The sequence below is a fragment of the Neoarius graeffei genome, chromosome 17 (genome assembly GCF_027579695.1).
Source record: "Neoarius graeffei isolate fNeoGra1 chromosome 17, fNeoGra1.pri, whole genome shotgun sequence".
Taxonomy (NCBI): Eukaryota; Metazoa; Chordata; class Actinopteri; order Siluriformes; family Ariidae; genus Neoarius; species Neoarius graeffei.
This window is the reverse complement of record NC_083585.1, coordinates 24,289,989-24,310,382: the sequence shown is the minus strand read 5'-3', so window position 1 is coordinate 24,310,382 and position 20,394 is coordinate 24,289,989. Positions and strand designations below refer to the sequence as shown.

General features: G+C 41.1%; 1 protein-coding gene across 1 annotated transcript in view; it reads left to right on the top strand.

The window, feature by feature from the left end:
- Positions 1-19,536, top strand: part of c1qtnf5 (C1q and TNF related 5) — a 72,568-nt gene extending 53,032 nt beyond the window's left edge. The window contains exon 4 of the mRNA XM_060943860.1: positions 19,383-19,536. The gene's annotated coding sequence lies outside the window, so the exon portion shown is untranslated. The remainder of the gene's footprint in view (positions 1-19,382) is intronic.
- Positions 19,537-20,394: the final 858 nt, after the last annotated feature.

The window sequence follows — 20,394 nt, the reverse complement described above, 5'->3', positions numbered from 1 at the left end:
TGTGTGCAAGGCGCCGTTTCTCTTTCTGATGGGGTAAGTTTATTAATCTAAGGCTGCGTGATTATTTTTGCATGTAACGGAGAGTGTTGTGGTTTGGTTAAGCCTAGGTCACAACCGGACGTACGATTTTTTGGCCATGCGATTTTTGGCGTTTCCCAAATCGCTGCGGGGTTTTTTTTGTTCACGGAGAAAGATGTGTGTTGGCCGTAAGTTTGTCTTGCAACCTGAAAAAAACGTAAGCGCCCGTAGAGTTTGTTTGACATGACAAAGAACCTCTGCGGCTGGTCTGCAGCTCGAAAATCAGCACGTCACACGCGCGCTCTCATGCGTTTCATGCGCGCTCTCGTGTGTTTCTTGCGTTTTTTGCATGTAGACTGGCCGTAGGAGCGCGGTACGGCCGGTTGTGACCGAGGCTTTACATGAAACTAGTGTTGTGTTAGTTGTGTCATCATTGTGCTATCTTTCTTTCTTACGGTGTGAGTAATTTTTAAACCACAAAACGTTAAAGTATACTTTAGGACTTATTTTTGTACTTCATAATTGTGTTGGGCATACTTTGCATGGAAGGAAAATTGACGTGGTGATCTTTGTTTACATGAAAGTAGTATCGTGCTAGCTCGTAGGGGGTAGAGCTTTCCTTAATATCATGCAAATGAGCAGCATTATGTGCCCGCCCTACACCCAGAGTAGCTGAGATGGAAAACTTTGAGGGCGATTTTCTCCCTTTTCTGTTTTAAGAAGTATACACTTTCAAAAGGCCACACATTCTTCAAATACTGTCAGATCTCCACATGGAAGGCATCATTGGAAAGCTTAGAAACTGTACTTTCTGAATCTGTCAATAACTCAAAATGCCCCCAGGCAGACATGTGTCCCTGGATTCTGTTTTCTGACACAAATATGACCTAAAACATCATCAGATTTTCACACAAGTCCTAAAAGTAGATAAAGAAAACCCAGTTAAACAAATGAGACAAAAATATTATACTTGGTCATTTATTTATTGAGGAAAATGATCCAATATTGCATATCTGTGAGTGGCAAAAGGATGTGAACCTCTAGGATTAGCAGTTAATTTGAAGGTGAAATTACAGTCAGGTGTTTTCAATCAATGGGATGATGATCAGGTGTGAGTGGGCACCCTGTTTTATATAAAGAACAGGGATCTATCAAAGTCTGATCTTCACAACACATGTTTGTGGAAGTGTATTATGGCACGAACAAAAGAGATTTCTGAGGACCTCAGAAAAAACGTTGTTGATGCTTATCAGGCTGGAAAAGGTTACAAAACCATCTCTAAAGAGTTTGGACTCCACCAATCCACAGTCAGACAGATTGTGTACAAATGGAGGAAATTCAAGACCATTGTTACCCTCCCCAGGAGTGGTCGGCCAATAAAGATCACTCCAAGAGCAAGGCGAGGTCACAATGGACCCCAGGGTAACTTCTAAGCAACTGAAGGCCTCTCTCACATTGGCTCATGTTAATGTTCATGAATCCACCATCAGGAGAACACTGAACAACAATGGTGTGCATGGCAGGGTTGCAAGGAGAAAGCCACTGCTCTCCAAAAAGAACATTGCTGCTCATCTGCAGTTTGCTAAAGATCACGTGGACAAGCCAGAAGGCTACTGGAAAAATGTTTTGTGGATGGATGAGACCAAAATAGAACTTTTTGGTTTAAATGAGAAGCGTTATGTTTGGAGAAAGGAAAATACTGCATTCCAGCATAAGAACCTTATCCCATCTGTGAAACATGGTGGTGGTAGTATCATGGTTTGGGCCTGTTTTACTGCATCTGGGCCAGGATGGCTTGCCATCGTTGATGGAACAATGAATTCTGAATTATACCAGCAAATTCTAAAGGAAAATGTCAGGACATCTGTCCATGAATTGAATCTCAAGAGAAGGTGGGTCATGCAGCAAGACAACGACCCTAAGCACACAAGTCATTCTACCAAAGAATGGTTAAAGAAGAATAAAGTTAATGTTTTGGAATGGCCAAGTCAAAATCCTGACCTTAATCCAATGGAAATGTTGTGGAAGGACCTGAAAGCAATTCATGTGAGGAAACCCACCAACATCCCAGAGTTGAAGCTGTTCTGTATGGAGGAATGGGCTAAAATTCCTCCAAGCCGGTGTGCAGGACTGATCAACAGTTACCGGAAACGTTTAGTTGCAGTTATTGCTGCACAAGGGGGTCACACCAGATACTGAAAGCAAAGGTTCACATACTTTTGCCACTCACAGATATGTAATACTGGATCATTTTCCTCAATAAATAAATGACCAAGTATAATATTTTTGTCTCATTTGTTTAACTGGGTTCTCTTTATCTACTTTTAGGACATGTGTGAAAATCTGATGTTGTTTTAGGTCATCTCATTTCATCTCATTATCTCTAGCCGCTTTATCCTTCTACATGGTCGCAGGCAAGCTGGAGCCTATCCCAGCTGACTTCGGGTGAAAGGCAGGGTACACCCTGGACAAGTCACCAGGTCATCACAGGGCTGATACATAGACACAGACAACCATTCACACTCACACCTACGGTCAATTTAGAGTCACCAGTTAACCTAACCTGCATGTCTTTGGACTGTGGGGGAAACCGGAGCACCTGGAGGAAACCCATGCAGACACGGGGAGAACATGCAAACTCCACACAGAAAGGCCCTCGCCGGCCACGGGGCTCGAACCCAGGACCTTCTTGCTGTGAGGCGACAGCGTTAACCACTACACCACCGTGCCGCCCGTTTTAGGTCATATTTATGCAAAAATATAGAAAATTTTAAAGGGTTTGCAAACTTTCAAGCACCACTGTATGTATGTAACTTTCCCATTTTTATGACATGGCCTATGGAAAAGAACACTAACCTCTTGATTTTGGGTAAACAATTGGTTTGTCCCTCCCATGATGTTCCCTCAGTACTACAGGAAAAATATCTGTCTTCCAGACATAGAATCAAATGTGGCTGCATTCATTGCTTGGCTTCCTTTGGGTTCATGCCACACAGTCAACAAGAATAGCTATTTCATTTCTTTGTCTTTTTTCATCCCCTAAGCCATCTTCTTTGTCTTCCTCTGCCTCTTTCCTTCTATGGTCTGACTTGTTCCATTGTTGTTTTTTTCCCCCAGAGCCAGTATGTGACTGTGTAATTGAGATCATAATGAAAACTGATTGGATAATTATAGTGAATTGTGTTTACACAGGTGAGAGTTTTCCTCTCCCTCGTTACCACATGTGATTCAAAGTGACTCAAATGTGTTGAGTTTAATGGGTCTTTTGTGTTATGCTGGCCCCACACTCAAGGATAATTGGACAAATTTTGGGTAGATTTAATTAAATCCCAGTGTGTATTCAAATCCAGATTGTATTGCTTTAATTCAAAGGGTTTTTTCCTCAATATTTGATTGGGTCTTCATGGCAGATATTGTAGATATGCACTGATCAGCAATAACATGAAAACCACCTGCCTAATATTGTGTAGGTGCCACCTAAATAGCTCTGATCCGTCAAGGCATGGACTCCACAACACCTCTGAAGGTGTGCTGTGTTATCTGACACCAAGACATTCATAACAGAGCCTTAATCAGCATCTGGATAAGGGAAATGGCACAATAAGGATCCTCTTCTTGGACTTCTCGAGTGCCTTCAACACCATCCAGCCCCTTTTGCTTCAGGACAAACTGAACAGGATGTGAGTGGACCCCTGCCTGATCACCTGGATCTCCAGCTACCTCATCGACAGGCCGCAGTACGTCAGACTGAAGGACATCACATCTGACACTGTGATTAGCAGCACCGGAGCACCCCAGGGCACGGTGCTGGCCCCTCTTCTCTTCACCCTGTGCACCGTGGACTTCTGCTACAACTCGGAGTTGTGTCACATTCAGAAGTTTGCTGATGACACAGCCATCGTTGGGTGTATCAGTGACGACAGAGAGGAGGAGTATAGGAGCCTGGTGAGGGACTTTGCTGTATGGTGCAACAGGAACCATCTGCAGCTCAACACCTCGAAGACCAAGGAGCTGATCATTGACTTTGGGAGGTCCAGACCAAGGTCACGACCAGTTCTGATTGAGGGAGTCGAGGTGGAGGCTGTGGATTCCTACAAGTACCTCGGGCTGTGGCTGGACAGCAAGCTGGACTGGACTTGCAACACCAATCACTTATACAGGAAGGGACAGAGCAGGCTATACTTCCTTAGGAGGCTGTGGTCCTTTAACATCTGCAGGAAACTCCTGTGGATGTTCTATCAGTCTGTGGTCGCCAGTGTCCTGTTTTACACTGTGGTGTGCTGGGGGGGCAGCACATCCAAGAAGGACACATCCAAGCTGGACAAACTGATCAGGCGGGCCGGCTCTGTGGTCGGCATGAAGCTGGACTCTCTGGTGACGGTGGCAAAGAAGAGGACTATGGACAAACTACTGAACATCATGGACGATGCCAGTCACCCTCTGCACACCATCATCAGCAACCAGAGGAGCCTGTTCAGTGACAGAATGCTCCTTCCCAAGTGCAGGACGAACAGACTCAAAAACTCCTTTGTCCCTCATGCCATCAGACTGTACAATTCCTCTCTGGGGGGGAGGAGGGGTAACAGGAGGACAGAGGATGGGAAGGAGCAGTAGCCTAGCCTAACAATAAGCACAATACAATAAGTATAGATTTACTTGTTTTTGAGGAATGGGTCTGTAACTTAATGATAGTAACTCAGTGATTGTCATTTTCCCAGTGTGTGTAAGATTTTGATTTTCAATGATAGAGGTGTGGTTCTAAAATTATAAAGCAAAAATTAGGTAAGATAGCAGTAGACGAGCTAAAATCAAGACGTCATATTTTGACTAGGCTATATAACGACAGGCCTATAGTAATCAAATATACCATGCACTGAGAGGCTCTGGTTGAAATTATGGATTCTCTGAAATCGGGGGCACAGCCCCAAAGAAAACAATATTATGCCAGTCACTGAAGAGAATCCATAATTACTGGTGCCTCTCAGTGCATGGTATATTTGATTTTTATTCTATCCACATTCACTGGATATGAGCAATCATGTGCTCTGATTGGCTACTCTACTACTAGACTATCAGCTCATATACCATGAATAGAGAAAAACAAAATAGTGGAACGTGTTGCTGAACCAACCGAGGACTAAATAAAAACTCTACTTGAAAACAAGACCCCCAAAAATACAAAAAAAGTGCAACAAAATATGGACTAAATGTATTTGATGGTAAGAACATATCTTTTTTAATTTTTCAAGAATTATTATAGCATTTTTCACAAATTGCTACTGTGATTTTCCCCGTTTGTTTACATTCTAAGCGGCAATGATTTTGTCGGACATTTTGTATAAAGTTTTTATTTATCAAATTTGCAAAAAATAAAAATGCTCTGTTTCTCAAAATCCAGTCAATGTGGATAGAATAAAACAGTTATTCCACTCAATCTCGTCGCACATGTCTTATAGTCAACTCGGTGCTAGATGCCTCATCAGCTATCAGCTCATGTACAACTTGCTTTCGTGGAATAACTCTTAAATATGTTAGGGCTTTGCTGGGAATCAAACCCAGGTCACCAGTATAGTAATCCAGCAAACCCCCACTAGGCCACCAGGGGAATAACTCAAGTGCAGAGGCGTGAGGCGAAAGTAGAGTAGCAAAACAGTTTATTTACAATATTTACACTATTTACAATCCAAGGCAAAAAACAAAAGTATAAACCAAACGCTCAGAAGATAACCGGGAAAAAACCAAAAGTTCAAAGAAACAAAGAGCCAAAAAACCAGAAAAGAAGAGGCAAAAATACAAACGCTCAGAGGATCCAAAAATGGTAAACACAAAGTCCAAAAAGTCCAAAAGAAAGCAAAGTACAAAAACCACAAAGACACGGGCAAGGAACACAGAACAGCAGTTACTGGAGCTAAGCATAACAGCACAAAGACTCCGTGACTGGGGACCAAACTGAGGAAGTATTTATACACAAGCTAAATGGGGAACAGGTGGCAATAATGAGGACTAAACAGGCAATCAAAACAAACACAAAACACAGAAGCAGTGGTGACCTCTAGAGGCCCAAAACAAACATGACAAGAAAAAAAAACATAACAGCGGCCTCTAGAGGCCAAGACAGTCCTCAGTCCTAACAAAATATCCCTCATCAAATAATTCAAAACTAAAAGTGAAGATTGAAGCTTGGCATAAACTCACTGGAGGCAGCCATGTTTATTATTTACATCGGCACAACCTTCGACCTGCACATGTGCAATGTTCCGTGCTATCGCCTGCCTCGCTACGCATGATCATAATATGTAGATCTACACACACAGAAATGCTCGTGAAGCCACAGCTGTGACTTGAGTCGGCTGTATAGCTCAAAATTGTTACGTCAGTTCATGGTATATCGAGGATATACCATGACTGACTCACATCATATCGTTTTTTTTTGTTGTTGTTGTTTTGACATCACAAGATACTGTACATTGCTTAATCAATGGTGGAACTATTTTATGTCATGTGAGCCATTCTTGGACAATCCATGCATGGGAATTTTTGATAAGGGATATCGTAGCAGGGCGGCACAGTGGTGTAGTGGTTAGCGCTGTTGCCTCACAGCAAGAAGGTCTGGGTTCGGGCCCTGTGGCCGGCGAGGGCCTTTCTGTGTGGAGTTTGCATGTTGTCCGCGTGGGTTTCCTCTGGGTGCTCCGGTTTCCCCCACAGTCCAAAGACATGCAGGTTTGGTTAACTGGTGACTCTAAATTGACCGTAGGTGTGAGTGTGAATGGTTGTCTGTGTCTATGTGTCAGCCCTGTGATGACCTGGCGACTTGTCCAGGGTGTACCCCGCCTTTCACCCGTAGTCAGCTGGGATAGGCTCCAGCTTGCCTGCGACCCTGTAGAACAGGATAAAGCGGCTAGAGATAATGAGATGAGATATCGTAGCAAATATCTCATTTCCTCTATTAATCATTTATTTTAAAACTAAAATGCGCCATTCACTCAAGATCAAATCTTAATATGCATTTTAACCATCCCTCATGATGTCCTCCTGCTAAATGTGTGGATTTCTTTGAGAAATGCACCTTTCTTATGGACACTGGTAACTGTGCATGTTTCTTATCTCGTCTTATTTGACTGGTGAAAAGACCCTTCCTCATGTTCTAAGGACAGCTTAGGAAAGAAATAGGAAGTAAGTCATTCTTTCCATTCTGAAGCCAAGGCATGTTGGAACCATCTGTGCGAATGAGAAGAGGCTATTGTGTATGAAGTACAAGAGTGGTGGCTGTGAGTTTCTCTCCCAGAGTGAGGGGGCTCATGGTCACAAGGGCAAAGACAGTTAAGTTCCCATTTATACAAGGCATCCTCACAAGAACAAGACTGGCAGTGGGGCACTTGCATCAATACCCAAATCTTCATGAGACTGTTTCCATGGACATTTTATAAATTCACACATGACAGGAACTGACATCATCCCAAGGCTTACAAATTTCTGTGGCTTCATTTTGTCACACTCATGCAAAACAAATGTGTTTGATCATTTGATCTGAACAAGTTTCAAATTATCAAGAAGCAACATTTACTCTGCAGAGGGAACAAGTTTACTGCTGGGTACCAAGATAAAAGAAATGTCCTTGGGAAGGCAAATTTTCACAGACCAAAATATCAGCCCACGGGAATACAAGTTTCAACATATCAATATTTTCTTTACTTTTTCTCTCTCTATATCGGACTTTTCCATGTTCACATGTGCTGTTCTTGGCTGGAGTGCGTGGGTTTATGTGGTATGTGAGGTCAAAGCCAGAGCTGACACCAGCTTGCACACCAGCAGTTTCTTCTGTTGACAGTTTGAGTTTTCCCACAGAAGCTTCAACATCACTGATTTACCCTAAACACTTCAATTTGCCTTTAAATTCTGGTCAATATTAGTTCTCCTCATATTGTCTTTGGCACACTGACAAAATCAACACGGCTCATTTAAAGCAAGACTCTAGGAAGTCTCACAATCTACAGCAGACCAATGACTAAACAAGGCGATTTGCAACAAGTGCTTCATCATCTTATGTGTATAGTATAAGGCAGCTGAACTACAGCAGGTCAAAATTGAGAATACGTACAAAGGGCATAAAAATATTTTCAATAAAACTATACTGTCTACATCACATACAGGAAGAACCTAATTAATGAGGTTATAAATACAGACTTGAGTCTTGTTTAGAAGGTTATACGGGTGATACATATGCAAAGCACACTTTTTTTTTGCACAACACCAACTTCTAAAAGATGCCTCTGTTGAACTATTTGCGTAAGAACAATTATTGTTTGTAAAATTCATATTTTGGACACAGGTGGCGTGGTGGTGTAGTGGTTAGCACTGTCGCCTCACAGCAAGAAGGTTCTGGGTTTGAGCCCAGTGGCCAACGGGGGTCTTTCTGTGTGGAGTTTGCATGTTCTCTCCGTGTCTGTGTGGGTTTCTTCTGGGTGCTCCGGTTTTCCCCACAGTCCAAACACATGCAGGTTAGGCTAATTGGTGGCTCTAAATTGACCGTAGGTGTGAGTGTGAATGGTTGTTTGTCTCTGTGTGTCAGCCCTGCGATGATCTTGCGACTTGTCCAGGGTGTACCCCGCCTCTCACCCATAGTCAGCTAGGATAGGCTCCAGCTTGCCTGTGACCCTGTACAGGATAAGCGGTTATGGATGATGGATGGATATTTTGGACGGCTCATGTATTCAACCCCCAGAAAACATTTGTAGTGTTACAACCTGGAATTGAAATGGACTCAATTGGGATTTTGATGACTTAATTTAGACAAGAAGTGTAAGATTTGAAGGAGCAGAACATTTTTATTGTGACCCAAACGTAAATTGGTAAATTGGAGTAAATTGAGAAATGTGTGTGGTTGTGACATGACTTGATATTTGTGCAAATTTCAGCTTGACACATTCTGATATCAGACATTGATATTTCATAGTGTTGTTTACAGGACTAACTCAGTGACATCCATCCATCCATCCATCCATTATCTGTAGCCGCTTATCCTGTACAGGGTCTCAGGCAAGCTGGAGCCTAACTCAGTGACAGTAAAATGTAAAAAAAAAAAAGTGTTATGTTTATTTGCATTTAAAAATGGTTTCAATCCATGTCAGATGTAAACAGGTGTTTTGAACATGTTCAGAAATCTTGGGAAAACACCAGTTGTGTACTGTCATGCCTTTTGGGTATACGTATGTGTAAGAGACTTTTTAGTACTCCAGTCAAACAGATAAATAAAAGGTGAAAACTAAGTACAGTACTGTCCCTCGTCAAGAGGGATATTTGCATGCATCCAGTGTATAGACGTGAAGTGTTGCTCATTTTGATGACAGCTGACCCACATTCTTCCTCCACATTTACAAAACAAAGTCTACCTCTGGAACAACGTCAAAGAGAAGCAAAATTATGTTCTTCACCAAAAACAACACAATATAACAATCCAACCCATTATCCAATGAACAAGCTATCCAACCACATATTCACCTGAAACCTGTTCTTCATCATAACACATTGGAACAATGAACTTTTATCTTTTCTGTATTCTAAACAAAGCATTTGTGTATTTCTCATTTTAACCAAGTTAGACAGACGCAGATGACATCAAAAGAATGCATAATGCAGCACAATGTCGAAGCAGAAAAGACAACAATTTTTGTATTCAACCCCCCCCATCCCCATCCCGCCGATAACATTCAAGAATTGATCACACAGAACACAATCCCCAAGTGTCCAAGTACTGTGTGTTCACTGCAAATCTTGGTAAAGTGTACTTCATCATGTGCAACATTAAAGTGCCATTCCACCATTGGATGTATTCTTTGACATAAAATACAATATATTTTATGATAACATGACTAGACAGAGAAATCTTTTAGCTTCAAAATGATATATCAAACATAATTGTTTGACAACGACAAGTATATTAATTTTGCGACCAAAGTCACCTACCCTTTTAATTTCCGCGCGTGATGTCATCGGCAGGTTCCTCTTCTTGTGTACCACGTCACGTGTGACATGGCACATATTATCAGCAATGGCGGATAGAACGCGATAAAAATAATACCAATAAATCTAGCTAATACCAATAAATCTAGCTAACTGAAAGATTAACTCAAAATTTTTCGCAATTTTTTTGGCCCCCATATACGAGGAGAAATGACTCTCTCACTTTGGGGGTTTCCTGGTCTAAAAATAGACCGACACGTGGTACACAAGAAGGGGAACCTGCCGATGACATCACGTTTCACTACCGCGCGGAAATTAAAAGGGTAAGTGACTTTGGTCGCAAAATTAATATACTTGTCGTTGTCAAAAAATTATGTTTGATATATCATTTTGAAGCTAAAAGATTTCTCTATCTAGTGATACCATTTATATATGTTGTCAAAATATATTGTATTTTATGCCAAAGAATACATCCAATGGTGGAATGGCACTTTAAGCTTCCTCCCTCATGGCCTGCATCCATTATTATTAGAATCTAGTACTATGGTATTAATGTGTTACTTCATTGGCTGACCACCAAGGGCAATCCTAGCTATCCATACAACCTGGATCAGCGAACCCACTATCCTTCCAAGGCATTAAAAGAAATTATTTCCCTTACAGAAAAAACACATGAATTTCCCATGTATTTCACATGTGATCACGTTACCACATGTGGAATACATGGTATCAGATTTTGTAACATGTGTTACCATGTAGAGCACATGTGGAAAACATGTTACCACATGTGTAAAACATTCCCACATGTGATTCGCATAAAATTGGACCAAAACCACGTTTCCCATGTGCAAATAACGTTTCCCATGTGCAAAACACATTTTCCACATATTTCACATGTGAGAAATCACATGTGAAGTTCATGTGTTTTTTCTGTAAGGGTTGTATTTGCTTCTTATAGCACACAGAATATATAAGAAGCAAATACAAATAATTTCTTCTAATGCCTTTTGGAACATATCACATGCTGTGCAAAACTCTTAGGCACTGTATTTTTTTTTTCAGGCAAACTTTGTTATAGATTTCTATTTTACGACTTCTACATTATCGAGTCAGTACAAAAACATTTTAGAGTCCAAACATTCGTTTTCCAGCACAAAATTAAATGTGACAGAAAATTTTTTTTTTGTATCTGAGCAGTAAGCTAAAATAAATAAAACAAAGTCAACATTTGGTGTGAGTCGACCCTTTGCTTTAAAAGAAATAGTAGTCTCAGGTCCAGTGAGTGCAGTTTTATAAGGAAATGACCTGTAGGTTTTACTGAGCATCTTGCAGAACCAGCCACAGTTCTTCTGGACACTTTTACCCCTTTTCCACCAAATCAGTTCCAGGGCTGGTTCGGGGCCAGTGCTGGTGCTGGTTCACAACTCGTTCAACTTGCGAGCCAGCTGAGAACCAGTTTGCTTTTCCATAGCTCGGGGTACTAAGGGGAGCCACGTCATTACGTCGCTATATACGTCAGTTACGTTGCTGCGTTTGCATAAACCTTGGCGTGAACATCAAAGCAACAACAACACGGAGAAGAAGAAGAAGAAGAAGAAGCAACAACAGCAACAATAATAATGGATGACTGCTGCTTTACTGCATCCATGATATCTCGTCGCTTATTTAAAAATGGCAACCTTTCGCGGTCTTGCTATTGTTGTTGGTCTTAACAACTCCGCCCCCCCCCCCCCTCCTCTGGCCCAGCAAAAAGCTGGTGCTAGCCTGGAACCGTTTTTTCTGGCCACAGAGCCAGTTCTTTGTCAGTGGAAACAGAAAACCCGGTTCCAAACTAAGCACTGGCCCCGAACCAGCCCTGGAACTGCTTTGGTGGAAAAGGGGCATCAGACTGTCACACTCGCTTCTTCATTTTGCCCCAAAACCCAGCAGCCTTCATTATGTTTTCTTTTTTAATCTGAAAAGTGCTCTCTTATGTAATATGCTGCTCAGATACAGTCTTTTTTCCTGTAATATTTAATTTTGTGCTGGAAAACAAACGTTTGGACTCAAATCTTTTTGTACTGACTCGATAATGTAGAAGTCATAAAATAGAACTCTATAACAAAGTTTGCATGAAAAAAAATAAGGCGCCTAAGAATTTTGCACAGTACTGTGTGTGTGTGTACTATATCCTGTATATATATATATATATATATATATATATAGATAGATAGATAGATAGATAGATAGATAGATAGATAGATAGACACACACACACACACACACACACACACACACACACAGTATATATACGGTACACACACAAATTTTTTTCCAAAAATGAAACATTTTAATTGAAATGGAATTTAAATGTTTAATGAAGAATTATTTGGAATGAAATATTTCACCTTTCTGTATAACCATTTATCTCCCTTTAGATGCAATGTTTTATTAAATAAAGTTAATATATACTATTCATAAGGTATATGAATATACCCTGACAAGAAACACATAAGGAAAGAAAACGCAGAAGGAAAAGGAGGCACTTTTCTTGTTACTATTTTATATCCTGCTTCAGGGTGGCATGGTGGTGGAGTGGTTAGAACCTCACAGCAAGAAGGTTCTGGGTTTGAGCCCAGCAGGTGACAAGGGCCTTTCTGTGTGGAGTTTGCATGTACTCCCCCCACCGTCCAAAGACATGCAGGTTAGGCTAATTGGTGGCTCTAAATTGAGTGTGAATGGTTCACTGTAAAAAAAAAAAAAATCCGTGTAATTTATGGTAAAATACTGGCAGCTGTGGTTGCCAGAACTCACCATGAAAAATATGGTGATAATATATAAGACATTACGGTAGTCATCTGTAAATTTCACAGTTTACAACTCATTTGTTGATCATAAATTACTGTCAAAACAGTATTGTAAATGTATTGTAAACCTTGTAAATCTGTTTACGGTAAGTTGCTTTAAAAATAGCAGCTGTAACATAAACCTGTTTATGTTGAACTTTTTTAAAAACTACATGTATACTGTAAACCTAATTACAATGTTTTTCAGTGATAAACAGAATATAACTGTATGATACATTATGGTATTTTATTGAAGACTTCAATTTTACAATAAATTACCAGCAGCTGTGGTTCCCAGAATATCATTGCAAAAAAAAAAATGTATGGTACAACACATAAGACATTACTGATGGTTGGCATAGATTTTACAGTCAACAACTGCTTAAGGTAAATTATAAAGAAAATAACAAATAAAGCCCATTGCAAACCAAGGTACACTGTTAAACTTTAAGAAACTGTTTTTGCATTTACACATTCCCTGTGGGGCGGCACGGTGGTGTAGTGGTTAGCGCTGTCGCCTCACAGCAAGAAGGTCCGGGTTCGAGCCCCGTGGCCGGCGAGGGCCTTTCTGTGTGGAGTTTGCATGTTCTCCCCGTGTCCGCGTGGGTTTCCTCCGGGTGCTCCGGTTTCCCCCACAGTCCAAAGACATGCAGGTTAGGTTAACTGGTGACTCTAAATTGACCGTAGGTGTGAATGTGAGTGTGAATGGTTGTCTGTGTCTATGTGTCAGCCCTGTGATGACCTGGTGACTTGTCCAGGGTGTACCCCGCCTTTCGCCCGTAGTCAGCTGGGATAGGCTCCAGCTTGCCTGCGACCCTGTAGAAGGATAAAGCGGCTAGAGATGATGAGATGAGACATTCCCTGTGAAAAAATTATTGAAACGATCCAATTACTTGTCCAGTCTGCTCACAAAACAGTGCTGATATTTTGAGAAAACAGCATGTGTCCACACATGAATGAACAAACATGATAAAATTAGCCACTTGCATGGCTGATCAAGAGTAATGAGTTAGTGAGTCCAGACTTAAGTGAAGAGGGCATTCAACATGGGATAGAATCTCACATGGACATGATGTTGATGAAATTGGAACTTAGGCCTTGTACTGTCACCAGGTTTGCCTGAAGACTCACATGTTAGCCATCAGGTGCCCACTGTGGACTGGCATCATCATTTCTGGAGCCAGAAAACAGAAACAAAGCAAAAGTTAGACTGATGCAGTGCTGGAGCATGATGCTTACACAGATATGAACACAAGAAGAAGAAGGCTGTTTATGGATTGCTACTCTTCTTACCTCTAATTACTGTAGCCTTGATAAGACTGGTGTCCGAGTCACTGGGTCCAGACTTGACTGAAGACAGATGGGACACAGTATGGGATGAGTCTCACACTGACATGGTACGATGTTCAGGAAACTGGAACTTAGAGCATGTGTTATTTCACAAGTCAGGTATTTGCTGTGGGCTGGCATGATCTTGGAAGCCAGAAAAAAAAAATTATTATTGCCATCATCGATCATAATTGTTGATGTGACAGTTTAAGTATTTGACAGGTGTGAAAATCAAAACCAACAAAAAAAACAACAACATACCTTTATGAGTAGCCCTTGATAATGTCGATGAAGAATGAGAGCACTGGCCATTATTTGCATTTTCCAAAATCACTGTGACAAGAAGGTTAAATGATTTTGTAGTGTTTACAATTGTATGGCTAGGCAGTAGACCAATCAGGCATAAATGTTGATATCTACTGTAAAATCCAGCAGTAAAAAAGGACAGAACAGAGGTGGTTCAGGAGGGTAGACTAGTATAGGTCAGCGAAGAGATTGCAAAGGTCCATGTCAAGTACAACCACTGGTAAGGAAATAAAAGAAGGCGGAAGGACACACATCATCCTAAAAGACAGATTTTCTCAGGGATCAACACTTTCTTTCTTTTCAGTGCACAGATTCCAAATGACAATTGAATGACTAAATTCACACTCAAATAGATTAACAGCTGGGCCTCACCTGGTAGAACACGTATCACACAGTTATCACACTGGCCAAAATTCAGTTCCGGCTTGGGTCCTTTGCTGAATATCATCCCTTCTTACTCAGCTGTCCTGAGTCTGTTTGTCTCTGCTTCTGCTGTCCAATAAAGCAGAAATGAAAAAAAAATGTAAAAGTTAAAAACAAAAACAGCTTGCTTTCGACAATTAGATGGATTAGAAGCTCACCATTTTCCCAGGTGTCATGAAGGCCAGTCAGTTGTTCCCTCCAAGTCCACAACCATTCATATAAGTTTGAATGTAATACCTTAAAAAAAAAACAGAAGGAGGAAAAAAATTGCACTTGTTATTAAGACAAGATAATTTATACAAGAGCAGTATGGCTTCAGTTTACTTATCCTAAAAGGAGATTGTTAGATCTTGGCAATGCCACCCATCTTCAACCTTCTCTCAGGTGTCACCAAGGCACTTAAACAAAGGCTCAAATGTTCTTCAGAACTTTATTAACTTGAATGCATGGAGAGCCAAGAAGCTCTGCAAATTCTCTACCAGTATCAAAGATTTCAAATAAATGAGGGACAAAATCTTTTGAAAAGTTGCTTCTGGCAATAAAAAAAAAACAAAAAGACAATCGAAAACTCCCTGAAAGTAATGTAAAATCTTACAGAAGTAAATCACTGTTTGCCATTTTCAGAATCATGTAATTGAAATTGGTCTCCTGCTAAAACTGTTTGACCTAACTGAAAAAAACAGCCTCTAACAAAAATGCTGTTGTCTTCTTGTTATTGTTGAAGAAATTAGTGACGCCACCAAAATGCATGCTATGCCAGTTCACATAAATTTAACAGAATCAAATAAACAGCTTATTAAAACACTAAAGCTAACAGAAACATTACAGAACACTGAATGTCAATGGTTAACTGGTAAAGGACAATAAAGTCTATGCTGTTCCAGGCAGCTAGTCCCGTACAGAGTTCAGTCTTAACAGTTCAGTTAAGTCCATGTTTAACATGTCTCTCTCCACTCATAATCAGAGAGATCTGCGATGAGGGTGAGGACTCCTGGGTTCACTGAGAGTTGCTTCTTGTTTTTCTTTGTTTCAACTTTTGTGCCCTTGTCTGGGTTGATGTTGAAGAAACACCTTTGTGACCAGAAGAAATCATAATCATCCACCATATACATTGATTTCTTCAAAAGGTAGAAATAAAAAATATGTCTTTATCTTGGAAGGAACTCAAGTGTGGAGCCCAGTTCCACTGGATAGTGGATATTCAGGCAGTACTAGCTTCCAAATATCAAACAGATGGCAGAGATGAAGGTGGAGATTTGGTCAATCACAACTGTGCCATTTACGATCAGCATGAACTGCCTTGAGGCATAGCAGTAGGATCCTGCAAAGAAGCAGCACATTAGCTATTACCATTCAGTGGTGTTTTCTCCTCTGTACTAGTGTAATAGATACTCCAAGTTTGATTCATCAGCTCCTGCTTTGTGGTGACAGTGATCAAAATGAATCAAGTGGATCTAAACCAGCTAACACCATTGTTTTTGAGCTGATAAAATTGTTTGAATGATGCACAAGGGCAATTCCATGTAAATGTCAACCTCACCATGCAAAAATAAAGCAACATGTAATACATCAAAACCACTTCCAGAGAGATCACCTAGGCCTGTATTTTACAGATGTGAATAAGTTGAACCAATTTGTAACCAACCTAATATGTCACTGTCAGTCTTTCTTTCTTATAATGTAAAACCCAAGCTAAAATCAACTTTGATCATGTACAATTCTATATTATTGCCACAAGCCACAGAAATGTATGCTAAAATCCACAAAACAGCAAAACAATAGCCATCCTAAATATTATTTAAGAACTTTGATAGTTTTAGCTGATATTTAGAGAGTTTTTCAAAGGGTTATGGTGGTTAAATTGCTGATTTTCTAAACATATGCCATGTCTATTTCAGACGCGTCACATCCATAACGGAATTTCGTCACATCCATAACGCTGACTTTTCCTTCCGAAACTCTGCATGAAATACAAAATATTTTAAACAAAGATTTTTTTAATATTCACCTTGGACCCCTCTATCAAATGGATATCTCCATTTCGACATTAGGTTTACAATTTCACAGAGTTTGATAAAAATATACAGTCACCCAAGAAAAGTGATACTTTTTCTGTCACATCCATAACGCATCTTTTATTGGCGTTTTCTGGCATGCCCTAGATGTACTATGGGAATTGTTCTTGTTCTATCACTTCTCCAGTATGGTACAGCCTTAAAATATGCAACACCTGTTTAAATACTGGGAGACAATAAAACATGCACTGGGTCATTTGTTGCCATTTTGAGTTCAAGTGTCACGTCCATAACGCTGGAATTGCTCACAACAAGAACAGAATGCATTGTAGTGGATCTCAAATTTGTAGTTTGCTGGTGAGGCACTCGTTTTCACCACAGCAAAGGAGCTGACAAGTCAAACTTATTTAGAGGAGAAAATACAACTGGATGTTTCAGAACCACAACTAGCACTTTAAAGCATCCATCCATTATCTGTAGCTGCTTATCCTGTCCTACAGGGTCGCAGGCAAGCTGGAGCCTATCCCAGCTGACTATGGGCAAGAGGCGGGGTACACCCTGGACAAGTCGCCAGGTCATCGCAGGGCCGACACATAGATACAGACAACCATTCACACTCACATTCACACCTACGGTCAATTTAGAGTCACCAGTTAACCTAACCTGCATGTCTTTGGACTGTGGGGGAAACCGGAGCACCTGGAGGAAACCTACGCGGACACAGGGAGAGCATGCAAACTCCACACAGAAAGGCCCTCATCGGCCGCTAGGCTTGAACCCAGGACCTTCTTGCTGTGAGGTGACAGTGCTAACCACTACACCACCGTGCCGCCCCCACTTTAAAACATGACAGTGCATTTTGTGTAATATTTCCATACAAGCTCCTTCAGTGAATGAATAAAGATGAATATAAACTTACTACATACAGTAATGCATGGTGTCACAGGCAAGCTTTCCACTTGTACTTCTTTTGCCAGACAAGTTTCTTCTATACAATGGAAGAGGTTCTCCTCTTTTTCATCAAAATAGGACAAAAGAAGGAGCACCATATCTTTGACATCTTCTGAGCAGCCCACCAATTGTCCTCTCAGAATTTTCAGCTGTGTGACAGTCTGCAATATTCGTTTGCTCTTGTCAGCACAAATGGTTCTCATGAAGTTCAGAAGCCGTTTTACCTTTTTTCTTCACTAGTGATGAAAGTCTCCATTAGTGATACCCCAGTGAGTTCTTGGAAGTGGACTGTCATGCCAATCTCCTGGAACAAAAAAGGCCACTCCTCTATGAGGTACTGGTGATCTGTTCCCTTGTTTATCTCTTTACGCTGGGAGTAGTAGATGCACTTCATAAGAGTTTTTACTTCATCTGGGCTAAAGTTAGTCTGTTTAAGCACCTTCATTTTGTCTTTCTTCTCCTGCTGGCTTTCCGGCATCTCACTCACTGGCATGAATTTCATGTCCCACTTTATGCAGCCATATGTGTCCTGAACAGCTGCCCTTTAGTCGGCTGGGATTTCATCTGTGTCATATTTATCTGACCCCAGTTTGCGCTTCATTATCCTTGGTGCTGAAGACCGCTTCACATTTTCAATTCGGGCGTGTAACTGCTTAACCAATGAGTGATATCCTGGTCCCACCACATCACCTTCTATGACATCTTGTAGTGACACTGGATAGCCTACTTGGCAACTATTTTTTTGGCAACTTCTGTAGAGCTTGTTTACCAGGAGAAGCACGTGCATTCATCATCTCAGAGACAACAATCCGAATCATTTCTTTCCTTAACCGTGGACTTGGTCTTTTCCCCCTTTCCAAACACTGCATCAAGGCTTCAGGAAACTTGCCCCATGGAATCTGGAAGCTGTCAACCCAATCTGCAGCAGTATTTGGATGGCTGGGCGAGGGGGAGGAGACTGAGGAGCGCGTTGAGGAAGTCGGAGAGCTTAATGTTGACTGGCTGTGGATTTCAATTCTCTGTGCTATAAAACAAAAATTTCTCATCTCATCTCATTATCTCTAGCCGCTTTATCCTGTTCTACAGGGTCGCAGGCAAGCTGGAGCCTATCCCAGCTGACTACGGGCGAAAGGCGGGGTACACCCTGGACAAGTCGCCAGGTCATCACAGGGCTGACACATAGACACAGACAACCATTCACACTCACATTCACACCTACGGTCAATTTAGAGTCACCAGTTAACCTAACCTGCATGTCTTTGGACTGTGGGGGAAACCGGAGCACCCAGAGGAAACCCACGCGGACACGGGGAGAACATGCAAACTCCGCACAGAAAGGCCCTTGCCGGCCACGGGGCTTGAACCCGGACCTTCATGCTGTGAGGCGACAGCGCTAACCACTACACCACCGTGCCACCACAACAAAAATTTTAAAATAAAAAATGTATTAAATGAGGTTTATCCTTGGTTATTTGTAAAAAATTAATTTTGTTGCATTGTACATACTGGTTTGTTTCCATGCAGCAACCATTTTTTGTGCTTGAATTGGTCTTAGGACAGAAAGCAGATCAGCTTCCTGGATGAAGTGAAAATCCTCACTGGTTTCCACCCCCAGCGACCGTATTGTCTCCTCTACAATGTTTAGAAGTGAGGCCAGGAGGTCTGACAACACCTTACTGATGGCACATCTTATGTTGCTTTGCTCTGCATCATCCATTTCTAAGTATCAAAGAGTGAATAAAGTTCAACTGGCACCAGAATGACAGCCCAAGACATTCATTATTGTGACAACACTATGGTGTTTTAATGGAACCATTTGGTATCCATCCTTCATATAAGATTGCAATGGATAGAACTCAAGTCACTGATATTGAGACACTGTATCTTTTCTTTGTCTTTCCTAACTGAATACAGATGGTAATGAGGAAGGAATTCTGCTACATACATTTACAACAGAAAATGAACTTTCGGGGGTTTTTTTTAATCAAAATAAGGACTAGTTCACTAAATTCCACAGAGTCAGTGTTCCCTGTGACAAGGAATTGTCCTTTCTTGTATGATGTTCCCTTATACAGCATTTCTGCTGTGACCTTTGTGTTGGTCTCAATGAAGCCAAATGGTCTGACTGCATGTTGAATGGCTTCACAGTACTGAGTAAAATGGAGAACCGCCTTTAACTTGCAAGACAGCTTGGCCAAGTGATCCTGCTGAAAGATAAGCCTGCAACATCTGATGTCTTTCAGAGAGAGTAAAACAGAGGTTTTTGAAATTTTTCAAATTTCTTGCACATCTCTTGAAATAACTATGCTTACTTTCAAAGTGCATTGTCCATAGTCTGATCAGGGGGCCACATTTCAGAATCAGTGCTGGGTAATAACATAAATAATGATGCTTTGGTCTCAGGTTACTGTCTGGGAACAGAGCTTTTCCTGACTCTAAATATTCTTGAATTAGAACATCAAGATATGCAACCTGAGGCACAGAGATTTTCTGAGCACATATGTCCACAATGTCTTTCAGCTGCAGAGTCAACTGCCAAACATCATCTGCAGTCTCTTTCACTTGGT